Below are 24,556 nucleotides of genomic sequence, written 5' to 3' on the forward strand. Positions count from 1 at the left end.
ATTTTTTTTCTACGAGATATGTTTTTTTTTTTTTTTTTTTTTTTTTTTTGCGGGAGGTAGGGGGGGGGCTTGTTCTATTTTGAGTGTGTATGTGTGTGACTTCTTTTCTGGTTAGGTACTAAGTGGCACATGAACACAGTGTAGGAACTGATAGCTTATGCTTTCCTACACAGACTCACCTCACATTCTCTCCTTTTGCAGAACCCTGTTACCTCTTGGCCAGATGACTCAGCTGGTTTTATAGTTAGGTTTATTATACATGTGGAGACAGTGTGGCTGGTTCCCATTGCTTTGGGCCTGTAGCACAAAAGGCATGTGGTTCTTGCCCTTGCATAGTTTAGTGCCAATTTGGGGTGACAGGGTAGAGCTTCATTCCATCAGTAAAAGTACATATGGATAAACAGGATAATTCAATGTGCTTTGGGAAAGACAGGCTACTTTGTTATGTTTTTTTCTTCTTGGTTAAAAAGAATCAGCTTCGTCAGCAAGGAAGCTCTGTGCTACGACCATGAAGAGGGGAAAATGTTGGAGTCTCCCAACTTGAATGTGAGATGGGGAGGCCCCTCATTGCTCCCTGCTCTTATCCCTTGTCCCTAGTCTGTCCTCTATCAGTAAGAGGTGGTGCTGGCCAAATACAGACAGCAAGTGTTTTGTGCAAGCTCATGTTCAATATATCCAGTCTAAAAATAAAGGCACAAAGGGACAAGGGACTTAAAATCTGGCCTGTCCCACCAAATCTGAGAAATTCTCTTCCTCCTTGAATAGCATTTCATCATCCTTTGCTTACCTGAGTCCCCTATATCTAGCTGTCGGAGTTTGTTGTGGTGTTACCAGCAGGCCTGTATCCCTAGTTGTGGCATGAGGGAGGCATGGTGGAGAGGTGAGAATGGCAGAGGAGTATCTGTAGGATGCCACTGTGCTGTGCACTCATCATAATGTCACCTCTGTAACACTGAGCATAACAGTTGAGGAGTTCTGTGACACATTAGCTCATGGCTTGAGGTCATCTGCGTTGAATCTTGCACTTGGGCTACAGTTACTTGTGTGTTTGACCCCGTGAGAGCAGGGGCCTTGTGTTGTCTTCCCCTTGCTCTGTCCAGAAGCCTAGAGCTGCATCCTCCTTTGGAATGCCAGAGGCAGCTGTTCTAGTCTTTGCCCATCACTTCTGTTGGCTGAGTGGTGCGGAGGGACCCTTTTCTGTAATATAGTGCTTTGGCTGGTGTAATTCTGATTTAGAAAAACAGCTTTGCTTGGAGAGAAACATTAATTAGATGCAAAGAGGGAGTTATTTCATCCTTCGAGTGGGGGGTCTGGGGAGTGAAGGAGAGAAAAAAGTACCACAAATAAATTATCTCCTATTTGTGCAATGCTTTATGCTTGTCAGCTGTCTGTTGCCAGAGAACCACAATGCAGCTAAATACTTGTGACACCTTGCCCAATCAAGGTATAGCAAAAGAATGTTATGGGAGCCTCTTTGTGACAACCTGTGCTAGTTTACATTAGCTTAACCAATCGCTTTTTCTTCTGTGCTTGGAGAAATTTGTTAAATTAATTCAGTTGCAATTAGCAGATTTATGGGAAAGTACCCTGTTATCCTTTAATTGGAGAGCATAAAACTACAAACTGAATCCGCTAGTTCTATTTGTGTAATAGGCAATCTATCTACGACAAGATTTGATCGATGGAGTCGTATGATGCCCTTGCCTTGTTTTATATTGGCTGTCAGCGCTTAACTGGGACTGAAGTATCTGGGTAACAAAAATTGATATAATGACTTAATGCGCCTTATTCTCTTTGAGCTACATCAGTTTAGAGCACTTCTGAGAGAAAAATGTCTGGAAAATATCAGGGAGTCATTTATCAACCTGTTTTCATTAGCATACTGCCTAGCTCTGGCAAGGATTTGAATAAAAAAAAGCAGGATGGTACAATTTATTTCAGGCCCCATATTTCTTGGATGAAAGGAGACCTCTAATAAAAGGAAAATACAGAAAGATGCTTTTTCTAGCTGGTTTTTCCTTAAAATCCCTACCCCCAAAGCTTTTTATTTGTTTGAATTTTTGCTATTAATAATATTGTAGGGGAACATATCCCTGGGAAGGTAATTAGAAAAGTAATGCAAAATGCACTGTGGTTGTGATACGTGGAGAAAAAGTATTTAACAGCAAGAAAATTAACCAAAAATACCCAGGCGTGTAGAGTGTGTGTGTATATCTCTCTCTGTTTGCTCAGCTCAGTGTGCATGTTTGCGTGTTTACAAATACACAGTTAAACTGTGAACATGGAGAGAAGTTCTCTGTGTAAGTGGCTGTTTTGTAGCATTAAAGAATTTCAGAAAGTTAAGATACAGCAGTTTTAGCTCTCTGGAGTTGGAGCTGAGGGGAAATAGAAACAGATCAAAATGTTTGTATAGTGGGCAAAATGCATTTGGTATATGAAGTCATTTGTTCTACCCACCGTAGGATGCGAACCACAAGAGGTAATAATAACTGAAAGGCAGTTGTATGGGAGTGAGTCCTTTTTTGCATGAAATTTTTATGCATCAGTCAGCCTGCATACAGTGTGCCTAATGTATAAAATAAATTGGTGCATAAATCAGATTAAGAGCAGCATGTTGCCAGCGTTCGCATTTGCACACAGGAACTCAATATGGATATGGAGGATTTCCCATTTTTAAATCTCTAATAGGGGACAGGGAATCTCAGGTAGACTTTGCACACAAGGACATTTTATTCACTTATCTCTTCCTGTTCCCCATACCAAATAACAACAGTAGCAGTGTCGTGGGTTGGAAGAGCAGCAGTGTGGGAGTTTTCTGGAACGCCAGCTGTATAAGGAGGGTAGTGACACAGTATTTAAGATAATATTGCAACCCTGTCTATAGCTCCTAATTATGTCGAGGAATTGGTGTGCCAATCGATAGTGATTTATGGTGGGGATAAGCAAGTGCACATTGCTCACATTGATCTGCATGTAAATTCCTTGACATAATAAGAAGTTATTACCAATGACAGTCACTGTCTGACTGCTAATTCATCGCGCAGGCTTCCTTCAGTGAGAGCCACACAATCTGCATACTGGTGCCCGCTAGTCCTAGCATTTGCCTCTTGTAAGGTAGGCCTGTATATCCAGTACTTGAGCAGCTATTGAGTAGGTGAGGGTCGAGGTCACACTGGCCATTTCTCTGTCAAATAGCAGTTCCCTGATTAACCAACAAGACAGGGGGTGTGCCTTTTTTTTTTTTTTTTTTTTTTTTTTTTTTTTTTGCTTTTTTAAAAGACAAATATGCTAGAGAGATTTGACTCTGGGGTTTTAACACACATGATTTCTAAACGTTCATTAAAGTGCTTTTCTTAACATCATTTCCCCAAAAGCCTCAGATAGAAAATTATCTATCTGTTGATTAAAATTCAATTGCTTTTATTATATTTTGCCCCTTTCTCTTATTTATGCCTTTTAAAAATTATAGGTCTGTAAACAACAATTTAGATTTTTGTTTTTACTTCTCAAATTTCATGCTTTTGTGTGCTTTAGTTTTTCTGCTATCCCAGAACTTTTTAAAAAGTGGAATCTTTAAGCTTGTATTTCTTGGTTCTTCCTTTCTCTTTTTCCCTCCTGAAAAGGCCTCATAAACTCACCTGTCCTAGCTGTACCTCTCTGCCTCTCCCTCTAGTAGTTTTTGCTAACTGATCTGAAAAATCTTAAGTTACTCACTTTCAGAGTTGGTGGAGGTGTCTCCTCCTTCCTTACCTCATATGGGCAGGATATCTCTGTCCTTGCCTGTAATATTACATTACCTATGACTAACAGTTTGCTGGTTTAAACATTCTCTCCCATTCTTCTATAGCCTGATTATTTTTTTCCCTTAAAAGTCTGCTGCATCAGGAATATGCAGAGATGTTTCTCTTTCTTACTAGAGATGGCTATTGCTTTTTGTACAAAAGTCCTTGAGAAGTTGGTGGAGTAACAAATCTATACCTTGAAAAGTGAGCTCTAGGTATACCTGTTCTTCCTTGAGAAATACAAATAGTTCTAAAAATAAGAGATTGTTATTGGTAGAATAGTAATGATAGAGTGAATAACAATAACAATCATTTTAATTTCAGACTTCCTGTTGGTTGTTTTGGTTAGGTTTGGCTAAGTTATGCTGAAGTAACAGAAAACTCACAAATCTCAAAGAGATAAAACAACACAGATTTCTTATTTATGCTTTATGTACATTGTGGGTTGGCAGAGGGACTCTGATCATTTTAGTCACATGGAGATGAAGATGACCAAACAGTAAACATCTTAGTTATTGCTGGACACTAGGCAAAGGAAGAGAGAGGGTGAATGGTTTTGCATTGATAATTAAATGTGCCATACTCTTGATCAGAACCAATCACATGGCTCCATTCTCTCCTTGGGATTCAAAAATGGGAGTACTGGAAATACTTGGTAATGACAGTTGGTTGTTTATTCACAAAAGATTGTTGTTAAAAAACCCCCCTCTAAACATGCAAATAGGATTACTAGCTTTAACAGTACAGATTGGTGATGACTGAAGGAGCCTAGCTTTCCCCAGGTCATGGCATTGGTCAGGAGTGAAATGGGGATGCAAACTTGCTTTCTTGACTCGAATCTAAAGTGACTTCTTCCTTCTGCCTTTATCTTCTGTAATGTTGGAAATATTTATTGTGCATATTGCTCTTAAATCTGTGTATATATTGGTGATGCAAGTCCTTAACTGCCCCTCTGTTGACCTCATTCCTTCATTGATAAATATTGTTTTGTCCAAATAATCCCAATCCATTTTTCTCCTTGTCTTCCCCTTTCCAGGGCCACCATCAAATATTTTCTGAAGATTTACTTGATTTTTATTTTAATTATGGGTTGAGCATTTCTAACTAAATATCATAAATCCAGAATACCCCAAATCTGAAACGCTTTGAGTGTTGACATGGTACTATAAGAGGAAACTTCCATACCTGACCTCATGCCAGCTGCAGTACAAAATATTATTTAAAATTACCTTTAGGCTGTGTGCTTAAGGTACATATGAAACATTAGTAAATTTTATGTTTAAATTTATGTCTCATGTACAAGATACATCATATGTGCATATACTGTAAAACCTGAAAAAAAAATTAGAACCTCAAACACTTTAGTCCCATGCATTTTGGATAGGGACACTAAACCTGTATCAGAATATGCATGCCTGTGTTGAGTTTTACAAGTATGGCACAAGGTTTATGGGGTGGTAATGAGGCCATGATGGAATGTTGAACAGTGTCACTCCAAGGTGGTGAGACTAGTAAAACTCCACCAAATGAAATGTTTATTGATCTGTTTGTTTATAATGTACATCTATCTTACTTTGAAAAGATGAAGGGAATAGTGATTTGGTTTGGAGACTAATTCAGTGCTTTATATGTTTCAGTAGAGTCAGAAGACAGTTCTGTTGGACATTTCTACTGGTTTACTTTATTATTTATTTATTTTTAGTTTGACTAGAGAGGGAGAGGGAAAGGGGGAGGGGGAGAGGGAGGGGGGGGAGAGAGAGAGAGCGCGCGAGCTCAAGCAAGCAAGAAAGCGAGAAAGCAGGCCACCAGGTGGGATCAGCAGTTAGCGTAATGGCTATGTCGCTGGACTCCCAAGCGGCTTAAACTCATGCTGGGCGTATGTGTGTGCGTGCCCAAGATCCTGAGAGGAGAATGGAGGAGAAGGGATTGTGGTGTGGCCATCCCCCCCGGGGGGGGCTTTTTTGTTTTTTGTCTCTCTCTGTCTGTCTGGCGAGCGTACCCGCCCTGTAGCAAAAATACCTCTCAAAAAAAAAAAAAAAAAAAAAAGCAAGCTGCCAGGTCCAGGACCTAAATCATGGTTGGCCACGTGGGAGTCCAGTGCCCTTACCCACCATGGCACCTGCTAACCCCCTTTATTTTTTAATTAGTTCAAGTTTCTGCTTCAGACACTAAGAGAAGGTGAGTTGACTCCAGGTTTTTAGACAGGAACAGAAAAAATTTTAACACTAGTCATTGTTAACAAGTGTTATACTTTCCAAATGATTTTCACTATAGACTAGGTTAGACCTTCCATTCAAAGAGTAGTAGTTCTTGTTTTATAGTCAGAATTATGGGCATAAGCATTTGTCAGCAGGGCATGTGTTATAATCCAAAGCCTGGGATTTGGTGTTTGATTCTTCAGTGGCTGAAGTCTGTGGGGGTCAAGGCATGGAAGGGTATGCCTGTATGGTGTCAGATTGTATTGCTTCTTTGGAGAACCTTAATCAATTCTATGGCTTTGTATAATCCAAATAAAAAGGAAAGCTCAAGGGGTCAGGCTGTGGTATGGTGGTTAGTATGACAAATCCCACATGGCTATCTTCATGGTTTGAGTCCCAGTCCCAGTGGCTTAAACATAACAGGTATGTGTGCATGCCTACTCAAACTCCCAAAAGGAGGGAGTAATAACAGAGAAGGGATTATAGCATGATCATCCCTCAGGAGAGATGCTTTCTCACTTTTCCTCTCTCTGTGTGAATGCATGTGTGCACATGCATTCACTCTTTCTGTGTATTGTGTGTCTGTGTGTATATAAATGAAGGTGCATATGTGCATGTGCAAATTTCTCATTTTCTCTGTGGAACAGCCTTTTGTAGTATGTATTACTGCATGGTTCACACCTTAGTGCTTACTTTTGCTTACTACTCATTGGTTGCAAGTTTCAGTGCATTACAGTAATTAACTCGTTTCTTTCTTTGTCATTCTCTGAAATAGATATTCTCATTATCACTGTTTCGAAAATGAGAAAACTCAGTTAAACAGTCTACTGTGAATAAGGTTACATAGATAGGAAGCGATGGAGCCACGGTTCTGATCCAGGCAGTCTGGCCTCAGAGCTGGCATCTGAACCACTCTGCTGGGCTGCTTCCTCACTGTCCCCACCCCAGGAGTGAGAGAAGCATTACTGAGTAGCAGAATATGGTCCAGACATGGAACCAGAATATTTGAATCCTGCCCAGTGGTGGTAGGACAGGTAGAAGGGATGCTGCTACATGATGCTGTGGAGAACATGTGCAAAGGCTCCAGGTTCACATTCCCAGGTCTATCTTAACTTGCTGGGCTTGCCACTGGGTGGGCCTGTGACCCTGGTGGGCTGCAAGGCTGCCAGGAGGATTATGGCCAGAGACTTTGTCCAGGATGTCTGTTTCTTTCTTTCTCGCTCTCTCGGGAAATAAGGATAAACTTTTTTTTTTTTCTAATTCCAACTCTGGCTCTGACATCCACTCTCTGTGCTCCTTTAGAAAACTGTCGTAGCCTCTCTTGGGTCCATTCTCCCATTAGTAAAATAGAGACACTCATCCTTAAGCCAGAGGCAATAGTCCTTAAAGTGAGAAACTTGAGCTCAAGAAATATATCATTAAAACCAAGGGCACACTAGAAGATGGTGTTATTTTACATGATCTAAAAATGACAAGGGAAAAAGAATAAGTGTGTGTGTGTGTGTGTGTGTGTGTGTGTGTGTGTGTTTGTATTTTTTCTTGTGTGCCAGTGTCGTATGGATGGGCGGCAGTACTCACCAGAGAGAGAAAGAAAGTAATAAAGCACCCCCTAAGGAGGATGGCCATGCTATAATCCTTTCTCCTCCATTCACCTCTTAGGATTTTGGACACATACACATGTATGCCCAGTGTGTTTTTCAAGCCTCTGGATCCAGGATTCCATCTGTGCAGTCAATTATGTGAGATCCAGCTGCCCATGCCACTGGCTGGTACCAAGCTGGAATATTTAACTTTCAGACCGAACTGGCACCCTCACTTTGTAAAGTGTCTACTGGATTGAATACATGCCAGAGATGGAGAGGAGAGGCTATTCCAGAGGCCACCTGTGAATTCTCTTTGAATAGTGGTCAAAAGTGATACATTCACTTTTATTTTTTTTGTCTTCAGCATTTTGCTAATTTTATTACAATTACAGGATACTGGGGACCATCAGGTGGTGTGGTGATTAAGGCCCTGGATGCTCCCATGTGGCAGATCATGGTTCAAGTCCTGGACCTGGTGGCTTGCTTTCCTCTCTTTTTCCCTCTGTCTCTCTGGTCAAATTAAAATAAATGGATAAATAAAATTAAATAATTCTTTAAAAAATAATTACAGGATACCACTGATAGGTTAATATGGTTAATTTTTAAAAAGAATTATTTTATTTAAATTTATTTGTTTTAATTTGACCAGAGAGGGGCAGAGAAAGAGAGAGAGAGAGGCAGCCTCCAGGCCCAGGACTCGAACTATGGTCAGCTATGTGGGAATCCAGTGCCCTTAACCACCACACCACCTGGTTAGTTTTTAAAAATAGATTATCAAATAACAGAACTTTTATAGTCTTTAGTTATGAGTAGGGATTAAACACAAAAATATTTGGTGGTTCCAACAGAGATTTCCTGAATTTGTTTTTTGCTTTTTTTAATGAATGAGAGTTCTCCATTTTTTCTTTCAAGTTTTCTTAATTTGCCTACCAGTGGTATAAATTCTAACAGATGTTTGCCAAAACTGCACTTGAGAAAATGCTTTCTGAAAGAAACTCAAGGCATGGAGAGGACATTTTGAAAACAGATGTTTGGAAAGGTTTCTATTATCATGTGAGCTTAGTGCTACAAACTGTCGAGGTGTATCTATAAAAACACTCATCTCTGTGTGCTTTAAATTTGGGGAAGAAATTTTCTAACCATTTAAAAAATATGCCCAAGGAGAGTTTTAGTGAATTTTGAATTCATTTCTTAGATAATATTGCCTCCCATTTTGGTTGACCTCAGAAATGTTTAAATTTACCCACTGGATTTAATGAGATTAAAAAAGTATCATGATATACTAAACTTAATCATTGATAATTTTCTTCCATGTATACTGTGGTAGTAAACAATAGGCACTAAAGATTTTGTGTCTTTGTCCCAGGAACCTGAGAATGTTACCTTACATGGCAACAGGATCCCTACAGATTTGATTTAGAATTTTAAGATGGAGGGACCAGCAGTTGGCGTAATGGCTGTGTTGCTGGACTCCCGTGTAGTTGACTGGGGTTCGTGTCCCGGACCCGGTGGCTTAAATTCACGCCGGGGGTGTGTGTATGTGTGCCCAAGATCCTGAGAGGAAAATGGAGGAGGAGTGTAGTGTGGCCATCCTCCCCAGGGGGATTTCTCACTTTCTGTCTCTCTATCTCTCTCTGTCTTTCTAGTGAACACATGTGCCCTGTAGCAAAAACTCTCCAAAAAAAAAAAAAAAAAAGAATTTTGAGATGGAGAGATTACCCTGGTGAGTCCTAAATGCAATTATATATCCTTTTAAGAGAGAGGCAGAAGAAAGAAGAATCTTTGGCAGAGAGGAAAATGTATAGGTAACCATGAAGGCAGAGGTTGGAGTGAGATGGCCACAAGTCAAGGAATGCTGGTTACCCACCAGATGCTGGAAATGATAACCAACAGATTCTTTTCTAGAACCTTTGGAAGAAGAATGACCTTGCTAACACCTCGATTTCAGCCTCCTGGTACTAGTTCCAGGCTTTTGGTTTTCAGAATTATGAGAGAATATATTCCTTTTTTGTTCTTTTTCTTAACATTCCAAGTTTGTGGCAATTTGGTACAGCAAGTCTAAGAAACTAATACATAACTGAAAAAATTATGATTCACTTATTATAAGAAAGTGTTGAACTGAAAGTAGAACAAAATCTTTAATGCTTTTTAATGAAATGTTAAGTCAGTATTTTTTAAATTAATAAAACATCGAGTGACATCACTCTAATAATATTACTAATATATAATATAAAATATATCTATATTATTTGAGCACAAATTATTTTGGTATTATTAATAAATAGAATTACATGTAAAACTATTTTCTTTCTCATCCTTGAAATATATATGTTGTGTATCTTTTATGTGCACATTGGCAAAATGGTGTATATCTTATAAACATATGTTGGGGTTCATGAGCAAACAAATCTTGAAAATTTACTCTAAGAGACTGTTGTCACAATGAAATGAGGTAAGAGTGATAACTCCTGGAATGCAGTAGGTATCCAATATGTATTTGTTGGGTGTGTGGAAGGATGGATGGATAATGAGGACATGGAAGATCTGAGGTTAAGGTCGGAGGCCCACAGAAATAGAACCGATGGTGGCTTAGCTGTGGGCTCATGTGTACTTGATTCCAAAGCCCATGATATTTGCCCAATTATTATCTGAAGAACCATGTTTATTAAAATCCCCTCTTTCAAAATTTCTTGAAGCATACCACATGAGACTTGTCAATCTGTAGGCTGACTCATCTCTTCGTCTCTCAGACTGGAATGGGGAGGAGTAAGAAATGCAATGGAAGATTTTTGCATAGGGTGTGACTACATGAGCCTGAGATGGGGTAGTAGTGCTGGAAAGGGATTCAGGGACAGTTGTGGTAGGATGGGCTATGAGACTGCTCAACTTTCCTATGGCCCACTTGACAAGGCAGGTAGCTTTAACTTTTACCTAAGTGTGAGTCAACCATAGAATGATAGATCAGTGAGCCCCAATTCTCTTCCTTATAGGGATTGTAGGAAGCAAAACAAAATTCACTGGTCTTTAGACAACCAAAGTGTCCACACCCATGATTGTGGGGAACCAGGGTGATACTTCTATAAATTAGGTTTTGACAACCCTGAAATGTAATTTTAACCAATGGTTTCACTCTTTTTTTGATCCAAAGTACCTTTCACTTCAAGTGTTAGCAGTAAACCACTTAGATTTGGAATCACTCTCTTCCAGATCATCTTTTGATAGAGCTAATAATGACAGGAAAATAGCCAGTGGGTGAGTAAGTGCTGAAGGGAGGAAATAAGAGATTCAGAGCTGTGATCATTTCTAGCCAAACAGCATCTGTAAAAAGAGGAGCAGATCTGACTAACCAAGTCATGATCTTAGTCATTTCAGTCTTTAAAACACAAGAATGAAGGCCAGTGCCTGGAAACCTATTATTGTGCACAGGTGCCAGTGGAGTAGGGGTTTCTGTGCTGTTTATTTGGAACACTGGATTAACTCCACTCTTCTTGCGCTGGCCATTCAAATAGCCTCCTAGGAGAAGAATTTCCACACTAACTCTTGCTGCCTTTGATCCATTTTCTATATATATATATATATATATATTTCTTAAAATCTCTCAACTTCTGCCATAGAGTACAGATATTCAGAATATTTTGAGCGAGGACATACAGTGCTTGTCTTTCATAGTCTGGCTTATTTCACTTAGCATTAGATCTTCTAGATTTGACCACTTTGTATGAAATGACAGGATCTCATTGTTCTATATAGTTTAGTAGTATTCTATTGTGTACATGTGCCACCTTTCTTTAATCCAGTCATCAGTTGTTGGACACTTAGATTTATTCCATATCTTAACTATGCTAAATAATGCTGCAATAAACATGGATGTGCAGTGTCTTTCCAAATGAATGACAGTTTACAGTCTTTCCAGTGTCTTATCCTTTGGGTAAATACCCAGAAGTGGGATTACTGGGCCATATGGTAGTTCCATTTGTAAATTTTTGAGGAGCCTCCATATTGTTTTCCACATTGGCTGTGTTAATTTACATTCCCACCAAGAGTACAGGAAGGTCGCTTTTTCACCACAGCTTGACCAGGACACGTTCTTTGTTTTTGTGGTCATGACCATTCTGACGGGGGTTAGTTGGTACCTTATTGTGCTTTTAATTTACATTTCCCTTATGATAAGAGATGACCCTTTTTTATCGGCTTTTGGACCATTCGTATGTCTTTCTTTGAGAGCTGTCTGTTTAGACCAATTGCCCATATTTTAATTGGATTATTAGTTTTTCTGCAGGTTTTTTCTCCAAGACTTAAAACTTGACAACAGACTCCCTTAGCTTCAGAACTCTTTATTTGCAGGATTTTCTCTCTCTTTTCCCTCCTCATGCTTCAACCAATCACATGCTACCCTGATTTTTCTCTGCAGAAGTCTCTTACCTCTCGGTCCTTGCACATTCCATTTCCATTGCTTTTAGCCCAATCTCATCTTCACCTAGCTAATGTCTTTGCATTCTTTAGATCTCTGTTTAAATGTGACTTCCTCAGCTGGGCCTTCCTTGCACTGTGTTGACTGATTTGGTTTTGCTTACTATATTCACTGATGGCATCTTGAATGTCTTCTTTGTTGTTAGCCATTTCACTTAGGATTCTGTATTCAGTGTCTGTTGGACCTGCAAACCAACTATCATCTCTGAGAGATTGCTGCATAGTACTAGACACACGATAGGTTCTAAGTCAATATTTGCCAAATGGATGAATGAGGCTTTTCAAGAGAGCAAGTATTGCATTATTTTGTTCCCACATAGCCTAGCACAGAACCTAGCACCTAGTGTGTGTTAGTTGAACTGAGCACAACAGAGGGGTAGTAGACCAGGGCTTTAGGGGCTGTGCCCTTGCTAGATTACTAGGTCTCATCCTAGTGTGGCCCAGGTCTGCATCCATGAAGAGACCAACTGAGGAAGGGGGGGGTATTATGAGGGAAATCAGACAGCAATGGCCTTTTGAAAGGGAAAAAAAAATGTGGGTTCATTAATGACAAATATTTCTAGAAATAACAAACTTAGAACATTTTATTGCTATATTAAAAAAAATATAATAGTGGGGCCAGGAGGTGGCAGGGTAGTTTAAGGTGCTAGGACTCCCACACAGCTGTCCTGGTGTTTTGAAATACACGTGTATATGTGTGTGCATGTGTGCCCACCCAAAATCCTGGGAGAATGGATGAGAAGGGATTGTGGCTTGGCCATCCCCTTTGAGGGATGATTTCTCACTTTCCCTCTCACTGTCTGGCAAGAACACGTGCCCTATGGCAAAAATCTTTTTTTAAAAACGTGTGTGTGTGTGTGTGTGTGTGTGTGTGTGTACACACAGCAAATACACGTGTATATGTGTGTGCATGTGTGCCCACCCAAAATCCTGGGAGAATGGATGAGAAGGGATTGTGGCTTGGCCATCCCCTTTGAGGGATGATTTCTCACTTTCCCTCTCACTGTCTGGCAAGAACACGTGCCCTATGGCAAAAATCTTTTTTTAAAAACGTGTGTGTGTGTGTGTGTGTGTGTGTGTGTGTGTACACACAGCAAATCAAAAATGTAAGAGAAGCCATTATTGTGACAACCTTCACATCCTGTTGGTAGCCTTAGGCTTCTTAAGAGAGCCTGTGTGTGAGTTGTGGTTATAGCTTTCATGTGTGTGTCTCGTTTTTGACCTGAGAGTGAGAAGAATAATTTTGAGGCGATGAAAATAAATACTCAACTGACTATTAAGTACGGAAATAGGTCTCAGGGCTACAGATATCAGCCCCACCATCTGAAATGTAAATATCTCCTGAAATTCCCATTTAAGAGCAGATTTCACCTGCAAGTAGACTGTTACATCTTCCTGAAAAATATATACACCCTAGTGAGGGAATAAACACATCATTACACTTTCATGACAGATAAGCTCAGCTCTGTTCGGGTGTAAACTCATTTTTCTTGGGTTGACCTTTAAATAGTATTGTGCTATTGTATGGGATTTAAATCAATAATTTTGTCAAAGCAAAATATACTGCAGGGTTTTTTTTTTTTCTTTATCATTTAAACAGTTCTGTAAACTCTCAAGGAGTAATGGATTTCAACATGTTTTTCCCAGGAAGGGAAGGAGAGAAGGGGCTGGGGTGGGGGGCTGCAGGGAGAGAGAAGCGTCATATAAAAACTCAGTTAGCAGCAATGAGGCAGAGCTGGGGAGGGCTGTAGACTTGCAGATCTCAGAGAGTTCCCCTTTCTCTTCCAGGAGGCCACGATGGAGGTGCCGATGTGGGCTGTAATTAGTGGTATAATACCTTTTCTGCATTCCTGTTGTAAAGCAACAAAGTGTCCCAGGTGTGAGGAGGTTAAAATGAGAAGTACCCAGTAGTTATGAAGCAGCAATAATGAGTTTCCTTCTACTTACCATGGATTTGTGTGATATACAGCTTGCAATTAAGCATGGCTTGGTGATTCAGTGATTAATGTATATACAGCTCCTAAAGGAGGGAAGCCGCCCTCCCGTCACATCCTTCATGATGTTTACAGCTGGGTACCTATTAACAGGAAGATGGAAAGGGCCATTTACAATTCAGTAACCTTTATGACAGTGAACTCTTTAATCAGCATTTTATTTCCTTTGTAACACTTTAGTCATCTACAAATGTCAGAATAAAATAGGACCATGAAATATTTAGGATCGGCATGTGGAAATTGACTTCCCTTGATTTAAGCTGCTGTGTCTTTTCATTTTGTTGTTTTGGGAGCTTTTACTTTTATTGAAAGACAATTTATAACTAAATGCTCCCAACAGTGACTGGCATTAGGGTAGGAGAAATTTCAGAGAGCCAAGTTCTGGTTCTATAAAATGTGTTGATGCTTGCTATATTGGGTAATAAGTTATTCAAATAAAAACATTAGCAAAGGGTTTGCATTTTAGAGCAGTATTTAGTAGAGGTACAGCAGACTCTGCAGAGTTTATGACAAAATACCCTGACATATTTTAGAAAGGTAATTAAGTATGAAGTACGTCTATAATAATTTAAGTCAGTTATAGTGTATACCTGAAATATGCGTTATTGTCTCACATTATATTCTTAGTGGGATTCTGGGACTTTTCCAATTCAACAATAACCACCTTTCAGCTCTCTTGTATTGCAAATGTATATAATATGTATTAACAGAATTGCCATGTTTATATTTTCAAAAAGACCTTTAAATAGTGATATTATTGTGTTAAGTGATTGCATTATTTCTTCCTCATAACTTTTGTTAAGTTAATCCATTTTAAGCCTGTGAATCCAAACATACCTCAAATGTGTTTTAAAAACTGATATGGGACAAGGGTATGCTTTAAGAATTTGGCCTGGTGCTGTATAGACCTCTTTCCTTCCCTCCAAAGAGTCCTGGTGACCCTCTGTGGAGCTTGGAGTGAGTCTCTGTTTTGGGTGATAGCTCTTTTTCAAGGACAGGGGTAGAGTCTTGGTTTCATGTTGACCATAAGGGATTACTTTTCATACTTTCTACAAGGTGAAGGCATTACCTTTTCTTTTCTGCTGCATGGAAACCAGTCATTGGAACCAGTATGGTGTAGCAGAAAGATGGGCAGCTCTTGTCCGCCAAGTCCCAGTCCCAGCCCTGCCATGCACTTTGGGTCATGGGCAAGTTCCATATTTTTCTGACCTTCAGTTTTTTTGGTAAACTGTAACTAGTTTACTGAACTGGATTGCCTTCAAGGGAACAGTAAGAAAGGAGAGGGGAGGGGAATACACAACTAAATTAAGGCCAAAGTTCACACTGCTGCAAATAAGGAATATGTATAACGGAATTGCATAAATATGACTCCTAAATAGAATATTGTTACCTAGATGATGGAAGACCCAGTGTTGGGGGGTTGAGGAAAGTGTGATAATCTTTTAAATTTATTGTTACTGGAGAGTTAAAATGTATACTGAAGTATTTAACAATACAACAACCATGCTATTTTCACTTGCTCATGTTTTTATAAGAGGACACTCAGCTATTTTCTGGTAACAGAAACCCCAGTCTACAGAGTTTCAGTAAGAGTTGTTTGGGGTGGGTTGTTTATGAAGAGAGTTGAGTTGTTCATTTCTACTTAGAAGGGTTCCCTCCACCAAGTTTAAGGACTAACACAGATAAGGAGGAGACCCAAAGACTGGAAGACCTGTTCTGGGCATGGAAGGGTGCTCAGTGCTTGGGATAGTTACAGGATGAACCTTTGTCTGATTTAAAAATTGTACCTCGTTGCCTAATATCCATTTGTGTTCAGTGGCTTGCTTTTGAAATAGTTCATTGGAACATTAAATGGGTGGAAGTAAGCAAGACCTCACAAAGGGTGTAAGAGGCACTCCAATCCCTCAGTTTGGGAAAATGAGAAATGGAGGTGTTCTAGTTAGAAGTGCAAGTTACCTGATCTAGAAATACTGGGTAAGGAGCCAAGTGATGTCAGAGCAGAGGCTGAAACCACGCTGATGGTGAAGGACTGGCTGTCAGAGGAGGCAGAGATGTCTGAAAAAGGAAAATTGGAGCAGTAGGGTATAGGAGAGCAATCTTTCAAAATGACTTTTATTCTTTCCTTTGCCCATTCTCACAAAAGGTTCCCACAGTGGTATCTTGAATGGTGAGAAGCAGTATGAGCCTGGAAAACCTTTTTGCTGTAGGTTTTGTTCCTAGTTTCCCAATTTTTTTTTTTAAAGCTTTTTTAAGGAATATCAGAGACACACCCCCAGCAGGGTATTTATGCCATGATCCACCCCCAGCCTCAGCAAGCCAGGATCACGGTGTCTGTTTACCTGGTATGCTCAGGGAGTTTCCAGGACATGGACCCAGTACCTTTTCCATGTGAATCTAGTTGAATTACTGCTGTGCCACTACTTAACTCCTCATTCTCCCATTTTTCATCTAACTTATTTACTTTTGAATTAAAAAAAATTAAATTAGAAAAATATCATGGGGTTGACCCTGTAGTACAGCAGTTAAGCCCTTTGCATAGGAAGCTAGAACCCACATAGCTGGGTACAGTTTTAATCCTAGCCCCGGCAGTTTGAAAAACATGCCAAGTGCGTACACATGTGTATCCCAAATTCTGATGGAATGGAAAATTGGAGAGAAAATGATGTGGTATTACTGTGCCCCTTGGAGGGGTACTTTCTCTCTCCTTTTCTTTTTCTCTCTGATGGTTTCATGCACCTTGTGATAATTTTTTTTTTTTAAATCTTCTTTGATAAAAGGTATTGTGGGGCCAGTTGGTGCCACGGTGGTTAAGGTGGCTGGATCCCACATGGCCTACTATGTGATTCAAATCCCAGACCTGGTAGCTTGAGAGGCATGCTAGGTGCATGTGTGTGCTTGTCCAAAATCCTGACAGAAGGGAGAAACAAAGGAGGAGGAATTGCTGTGTGACCGACCATTCCCCACGGGGAATGCTTTTTTCACTTTCTCTTTCTATCCGCCTCTCTCCAGGGATTATATTCACCTTCTAGCAAATAAAAAAAAAAACAAGTAGAAAAACTGTGAAATATAATTATAGAAGAAAAAAAGAAATAATAAAAACAATTGTCTTTAATTCTACCACATTGTCACAACTATTATTATTCCAGAAACATAATGCCTTGTAGTTAAAATGAGAACCCAATGTCAACTTCATGTTCTGCCTTTTTCATGTGACATGAGGTTATACACATTATGTCATGGTGCTTCACTGTCTTCATAATCATCATTTTTTGAAGATTGCATACTATTTGAAACAAAAATCTAATTATTTAAAAAATAATTTGAAGCATATATATTTTTAAAATTTGTTTCATTCATGGTTGAGATCGCATGTATATATATGCATGCAAGAAGAGGAGAAGAACCCTCAGAAGGATTCTACTACACTGAGATACCCTTTTCCCAACCCTCCATTTCCTCAAGATCTTGGGCATATGTGCACCCACTATGTTTTCAGACCAACCCTGGGATCTGAACTGTGGTTGACTGTATGGTTTCCAGCACTGCAGTTCAATTTGCTACCAACTGTACCACCAAAATGAGCCTTAAACACATATTTTTTAAAATAATTATTTTATTCATCATCATTATTATTTTTAAAATTTGACCAGAGAGAGACAGAAAGAGGGAACGTGAAAAAGCAAACCACCACGACAAGGACTTGAACCATGGTCAGACATGTGGGAGTCCAATGCCTTAACCACTGTGCCCCTTAAATATTTGTAAACCCTACTATGAACTATTTAGCTTGCTGTTACATTTTTTTGTCATTATAGTTACACGTAATAGTGTAAGGTATATATTCATAATTGCATATAAATTTTCCATATGTTGGATTATTTCCTAAGGAATAGGGTCACAAGAAGAGAATTACTGAGTCAAGGAAACCCTGTATCTTTACATTACTTTGCCCAATAATAACTCAAAAGATTTGAAAAGCCTTCTATGAATTTCTCCATGTCTTGGGCTGTGTACTTGCTCTAGACTCAAATAATTTTTTAAGAAGCATATATTTCTACAGAGAACTATGGATATTTTGAATGCTCATAAGGATCTAAAGTCATGTTGATGGTTTCCTTCCTTTAAAATGTTGTTTTAGAAGATAACAGAACATGAGGAAAGTGCAAACTAGAGGGGGTGAGCAGTGAATAGCATGGGGATGGGCATTCTATGTCGAGCATACAGAATAGGTTGGGGACTATCAAGCACGTGACCTTGGTTAATCTCAAGACACTTTTATGGGTTGGGAATTTTTGTATGACTTTTTTTTCAGATGAAGAAACTGAAACTCAGCAAGGGTAAGTGACCTTCCTGAGGTCTTCTAGCTTCTATAGAGTCGGAAATTGAACTGATCCTCTCATCCATGCACCATTTGCCAAAAGAGATGGAGGTAGATGAAGTGGTTGTAGGAACTCCACTGTACTCTAGGATAAGCAGAAAATGGCGGCCATTTCCCCTTTATGTTATTGGAAATTCTTACTCTAGCCACTGGGACAGAGGCCTGTTTGGTGATTCCTGTTTTCTTTTGCAGACCCTCTTTGACCCTCTTTATAGAGTTCTCTCAAATCACAAAACATAGTTTTGCTTTAGTGCCTAGGATCCTGGGGGTTTAAATGAGGCTCAGCGAAGTGCAATTAGCAGGATATTTGGGGGGTTTTTAGGATTATGTGTTGTGTGTTCTTTGAGAGATCTGGGGTCTCCATCCTTTCAGTTCTATCAGATTTTGTTTTCTCCCTCTCTGCTTTTTGGAAGGCAGTGAAAGAACTAGAGATGTGTCTGAGAGGGAGGAGAGGATGGCCTTGCTTTTGGGAAACCAATCGGGAAACTACTGTGAGGGTGGAGCCCACCCAGACAAAAGGATGCCCTGAAAGAACTGTCCAGGGCCTTTGGAAAAAACCTTCACTTGACTGGTCAAACAGTGAAAAGGGTGATGCTCTAGGATGAGGGTCACGTTCAAGGTCATGCTGCTTCCGGATGCCAGCAGATTTAGATCTACCATACCCACGGTGAGAGGAGCTGGCCAAAATGCCAAGTGCAGAGAGGTACAAGAATGGGTTTGTGACTTGGCCTCCATCTTGCCTGAGCCCGATCTGCCCTGTCACCTGTCCTTCGAGGCTTCAGAATTGCTGAATGGACAGCTTCCTTACTACACAGGCAGGTGGTTTCCCACTACGCACTAGGGTTTTAAATAAAGCAGGAGGGCAGACAGACTTAGGCTTGTCAGGGGTTTTTAGGGAGGTGGCCATGGATGTTTGGGTCCTGAATGTCTGGAGGACTCTGCCCCTTCACCTGCCAGGACTGTATTTAAATCGTATCCTGGTATTTTTCTCTGTTGGGGGTAGGGGACAAAGAATTGGCGTGGGGCTTTTCTCTCCTTGATGATTAGGACGTGTTAACCCACATTCATTTCACCGCTTTGCCACCTCTCGGTCAGGATTATTTAAATGTTTATCCTTCCTTCCTTCTTGACCTTTCTTGTTCAGTCCTAGTTCCCGGGTCCCGCTTGTTTTGTGTTTCATGAGCTTAGCAAACCGTGGCCTCCAATTCCCTAGTTCTAGTGTTTTCACTTAAGATGAGGAGTGATGAGCCAAAGGTTTCAGGCTCAATCCTTGAGCAAAGGGCCGCTCTGACAGGGATTATTATTTATTTGTCATCTTGGATGTAATAAGCTGTAGGTACAGCTTCGAGAGCCCTTGATTTATTGCGCTGTCTACTGCCACTAGCGGGACGTCTGCTTCACCACGCAGGATGAATACCACACTGTCAGCTTCGTCGATCTGTCTCCGCCACCGCTCTCTCTCTCATAACACATTCCCATTTCATGCCAGAATACATAAACAATCTTTCATTATTTTGATGCCTTTTTCATATTTGTTCTTTACAGAACATAAAGTTTGAATTTATGGGTTTCCTTTACATTATTTCAACACACTCCACCATTTTCCGGGTTTGTGGTTTAACTCTCAGAAATTGGCTGCCAGGTGATTTAGTTATTTTGGCTTTCTAGTTTTATAGTTATTTAATATCGCAATGCCAGATACTGAGAAAATGGAGTGCGTGGGAGGTGTGGGATTTGCAGTTTAGGCTCTTGTCATCAAGGCAACGCTATCACAGGGACGAGACGTGGGGGTTAAAAACAGGGCATGGGGCAGGGGAGATTATGGACTTGCTTTTAAAAGAATTCCACCTCGAAAATATTATTCAGGTGATTGGCCAGCTGAGGGCTTTGACAGAGCTCAAAAGGAAAAAACGAACATCTTGCAATTGTTTGGAATTAGCAAGGTCTTTGAAATCAGTGGTCAAAACGTCCCACACGGTTTTGTCTGCTTTTCTGATTGTAGCAGCTCTCAGCATTTTTTCATTTTCACTGGTTTCTGTGTTTCTGAGGCTTGACCATATGGCCCACTTTTAAAGAATCTCCCTGTTTTTGCTTTTAGTTCTTTTAATCGGTAAAAACACCTCGTGTTTGAAAACATTTGAATAGGAATAGTAAGCTGTTGCCTCTTTTTCCCTGGTAGAAGGAAATGGATCGCATGCCTGCTTGTTTATTGACTTATTTGCATTGTCCTATTTGCATGGATTTCCTCCTTGCTTTCATCTTCGTCTTTTGTCTGAAATTTCATATCTTCTTTTTAACTAAATATAAATCTGTAGTGTGTGTTCCCTCATTTGGGCAATCCTTTTGATTTTTAAGAAAAAGCTTTTTTTCCCAGTTATCTTCCTTAAAATGAAATTTTCAGACAAATAGGAGAAGGAATTTATATAGTGGATTGCAAAGATGGTGACAACACTGGTGATGGGAATTCTCTATATGTGCCAGAGAGTGTGGTACGTGTGCATGCCTGTGCATGCGTGTGCTGTCTTCTGTTGATAGGACATATGTCAGTCCGGGGAGGAGGCTGGTGCATTTCATTTCTGTTGACTCCTGACAAATACATGCCATTGGCAGGTGAGATCATATCTCAGTCAAGGTCAATTAGTTGTGCAGAAGTCATGACATTTGGGAAGTCAAGGTCCTTCTCAGTGACGGTGGTAATACACGTTTCATGGCTGGGATTCCTGTTCTTTTTAGGGCAGAGTTAAAAAATGTTCTTTTTAGGGAAGAGTTCTTGCTCACATGCTTAACTGTGTGCATGTCCTTGCCCTTCCGCTCAGCCTTTTGAGAGGAAAGGGCTCAAGGTGAGAGATACTCGGCAGCTGGGAAGTTTTTTTGAACCCTGTCTCCTCCCTGAAAGACATTAATGAATGTGGATTTGAATGCCATAAATGCAAGATAATTTTACTACTCCTGGTTTCCCTTGGCAGCCTTCATTAGAGATGTAGAAGATTTGCTTAGCTCACGCCGCATCATACAGGCCTGTTGTGGCTGGAAGGGAACTCTAGTTAATTAATAGGAGAAATTTGTTTTGTGTCCCTGTTTTTTTTTTGTTTGTTTGTTTTTAAAAAAAAAGACAGTGCAGGTTGGTGTTATCAGCAGAAGCTGCTTGTCACTTTGACCTGTTCTGTTAAGTGTTTGATGTGTTTTCTCAGAGTAATCTGTGAATAACATTATAGCCCAGCCAGAAGGGAAACCGAGGGAGCAATAGCAGAATTAATATCTGGAAGCGTTGATAATTATATATCAGAATCTAATTTTTAGCACAGAAAATGTGTTAATGACAGAGAGGAAAACAAAAACCACTAGCTTCTCCCAGCAGGCCCCAAAGTGTCATTTATTATTTCTCAGCTGGATATCTATCAAGTTTATGGGTTAATTTTTCTGTAGACTGTTATTTATGGGTTTTTGTTTGTTTTCAGCCATCATTACTAACAATACGGTTAATAGCAATCATTTGTTATCCAGCACCAGGCGTGATGCCTCAGATGAGAGCACTGAACTGAGAATACTCATTTGGTAGCTGAATAAGGCCCTGACAGGGCCCATTTATAACAAGCTCATTCTATAATGTCCATCCTATTAATAAAATTTTGTTGCTGTCTAATTAGAGATGTCTGATGTGTATAGTAGCACAGCAGAGGAGACTTTTTGCCGCTGCCTTTTTTTCTCTCTCTTTCCCCTTGGTCTCTTCTGTCATAACCAAAGCCCATCTGGACATGTGGGTTCGAGAAACAAAAGGAATGAGGAGCGAGCTGAGCATGAAGGTTCTGGGCTAAGGTGTGTGGTCACAGTGCGGGTGAGGACCGTCAACTGGCTGGCTCTCAAGTCCTTCTTCATGCTTCATCCTGTGGTTTTAATTGACTTGGTTAGTCCTCTGCAGTTTCCCTCCCAAGTCCACAGTGATACGAGGTGTGGCCACAAGATACTGTGATTGATTTTCTAACAAAGACACCAAAACTTAAACATCCAAGAATGCTTCGCTCTTCAAAGTCATTGCCTAGAAAGGAAACACATTTGTTCTGACACCACGATCATTTCTCAAAGCCTTTTGGAAACCTCTTGGTTTGTTTGCAGAAACAGCCTAACAGTGTTTCCTTCCATAAAAAGAGTAAATAGTCTCCCTGGATAAGAATTTGGAATGGTACATGAAGACATCACTTTCAACATTTAGAATTGGTCACTTTGGATGGACAAATGGATTCATCTGAGTCATTTTTATCCCAGTGGATTTTCTTGGCATTTTTCTTTAATTAGAAGCTTTTGGGGGAGACGTTGCAGTGTGCCCATCTGTTGGGCAGGGAATTGGAATGCCAACAACTACTTTGGGACCAGCAGTTAGCGTAATGGCTATGTCACTGGACTCCCATGTAGTCGACCACAGTTGAGTCCTGGACCCGGTGGCTTAAACTCGCGACAGGCGTGTGTGCATGCATGCCCAAGATCCTGAGAGGAGAATGGAGAAGGGAGTGTGGCATGGACATCCCCCTAGGGGGTGATTTCTTGCTTTCTGTCTCTCTCTCTCTCTTTCTGGTGAGCCCACGTGCCCTATGGCAAAAACCTCCAAACAAAACAAAACAAAGAAAAAAACAAAACAAAACTACTTTTAAGTCTTGATGCCCTTAACAGTGGTATTGCTGGGCTTCAACCTCAGCTGTGAAAGAGCAGGTACTAATTCCCGGACAAAGGACTTTGAAAGGAATGAGTCATATATGTAAAACTGCCTTACCTGTACCTCACAAATGCCAGTTGTAATGATCCCTAGTTACAATCACAGGTTTTTGGAACCTTATACCTGACTGAACTCCTTCAAAGTCAATTTTTTTTTTTTGGAGAGGTTTTCACTGTAGGGCGCGTGTGCTCGCCAGACAGACAGAGAGAGACATAGAGACAGAAAGCGAGAAATCACCCCCCAGGGGGGATGGTCATGCCACAATCCCTTCTCCTCCACTTTCCTCTCGGGATCTTGGGCATGCACTCACATGCGCCTGGAGTGATTTCTAAGTCACCGGGTCCAGGACGTGAACCGCGGTTGACTACGTGGGAGTCCAGCGACATAGCCATTACGCTAACTGCTGCTTCCCCAAAGTCATTTTAAGTACAGTTGTATAAATAGTTCTACTAACTAGTATTATTGCTCTTATTTAAAATTATTTTTTCATTACACCAAGAGTGAAATTTAACGAAATATATAGGTGTATATATGTAAATGCATATATATGTACACACACACATATATTTGACATTAAAAAGTTTTTATGTTGATTATAGTTTATTGTGAAGTTTGTTCCAGTTAGGATAAAATAAAAGAGTTAAAAATTCAGGGAAGAGATATTTTATCTGGTGGGTGCTTGGAATTATACACTTTTGAATTAAGAGAACACACTCAGGCAATACACTGAAAAATGTTTTAAAATAGGTTTGTTGCTAGGTAACTATTTTTTTCTCTTTAGTAAGCTTTTTCCCCCACCCTGTGAAATGTTTTGCAAATGATCTTTTGAATAAAAATGATCATCTAATATTTTTCTTCCAGCCTATCTGTTTGATTTTGAAGGTAAAACTTATATATATATATATATGTGTATATATATATATATACACATATATATATGAATAAAATCAGTGAAAAATTTCCATCCTAGACTGGCGGTGAGAGTGCTGTATAGAGTTGAGCTTACACAGGCCCGGGTAGTCTGCTGTTTTTCCCCTAAACTGCACTTGACTACAGCTTATCAACCCTTAATTAGTGCTACATTTTCTCCCTGTGATTTCTATTGATGTGTGGTATGGGAAGCAGGATTGAGCCTCCACCTGACTAGTGTGCAAATTGTTTTAGAAAATTCAGCAAACATCTCTCTCCATTATCCCTCCCCCATCTCTCTCTCCCCCTTGTTTCTCTGTCCTTGTGTCTCTCTCTCTCCCATTCTCCTCGATAGGAAAGGTGAAAAGTGGGACGATAGGAATCAGGTTGAGTATTAGTGTTTTTGCTGGCCTGTGCAATAGAAAACGACAAGCGGCCGGCTGGGCCCTCCGTCAGCAGATCACAGATCTGGAAGCAGGGAGGTGGCGGTGTTGGAGGCAGGTGGGGGGGGGGTTGGAGGGGGGCGCCCCTCTG

General features: G+C 40.2%; 2 long non-coding RNA genes across 3 annotated transcripts in view; one reads left to right on the forward strand and one right to left on the reverse strand.

Annotated features, from left to right (window-relative positions):
* The window catches only part of LOC102477812 (uncharacterized), a 5,789-nt gene extending 4,897 nt beyond the window's left edge, over positions 1 to 892 (reverse strand). For both annotated transcript variants that reach the window (XR_003551236.1, XR_001371215.2), the window contains exon 1: positions 788 to 892. This is a non-coding gene — a long non-coding RNA (uncharacterized LOC102477812). The remainder of the gene's footprint in view (positions 1 to 787) is intronic.
* LOC106733166 (uncharacterized) overlaps positions 1 to 24,556 on the forward strand; it is a 338,607-nt gene that overhangs the window by 284,317 nt on the left and 29,734 nt on the right. The gene's annotated exons all lie outside the window — the stretch shown is intronic.

This window comes from Tupaia chinensis, unplaced genomic scaffold (genome assembly GCF_000334495.1).
Source record: "Tupaia chinensis unplaced genomic scaffold, TupChi_1.0 Scaffold000635_1, whole genome shotgun sequence".
Taxonomy (NCBI): Eukaryota; Metazoa; Chordata; class Mammalia; order Scandentia; family Tupaiidae; genus Tupaia; species Tupaia belangeri.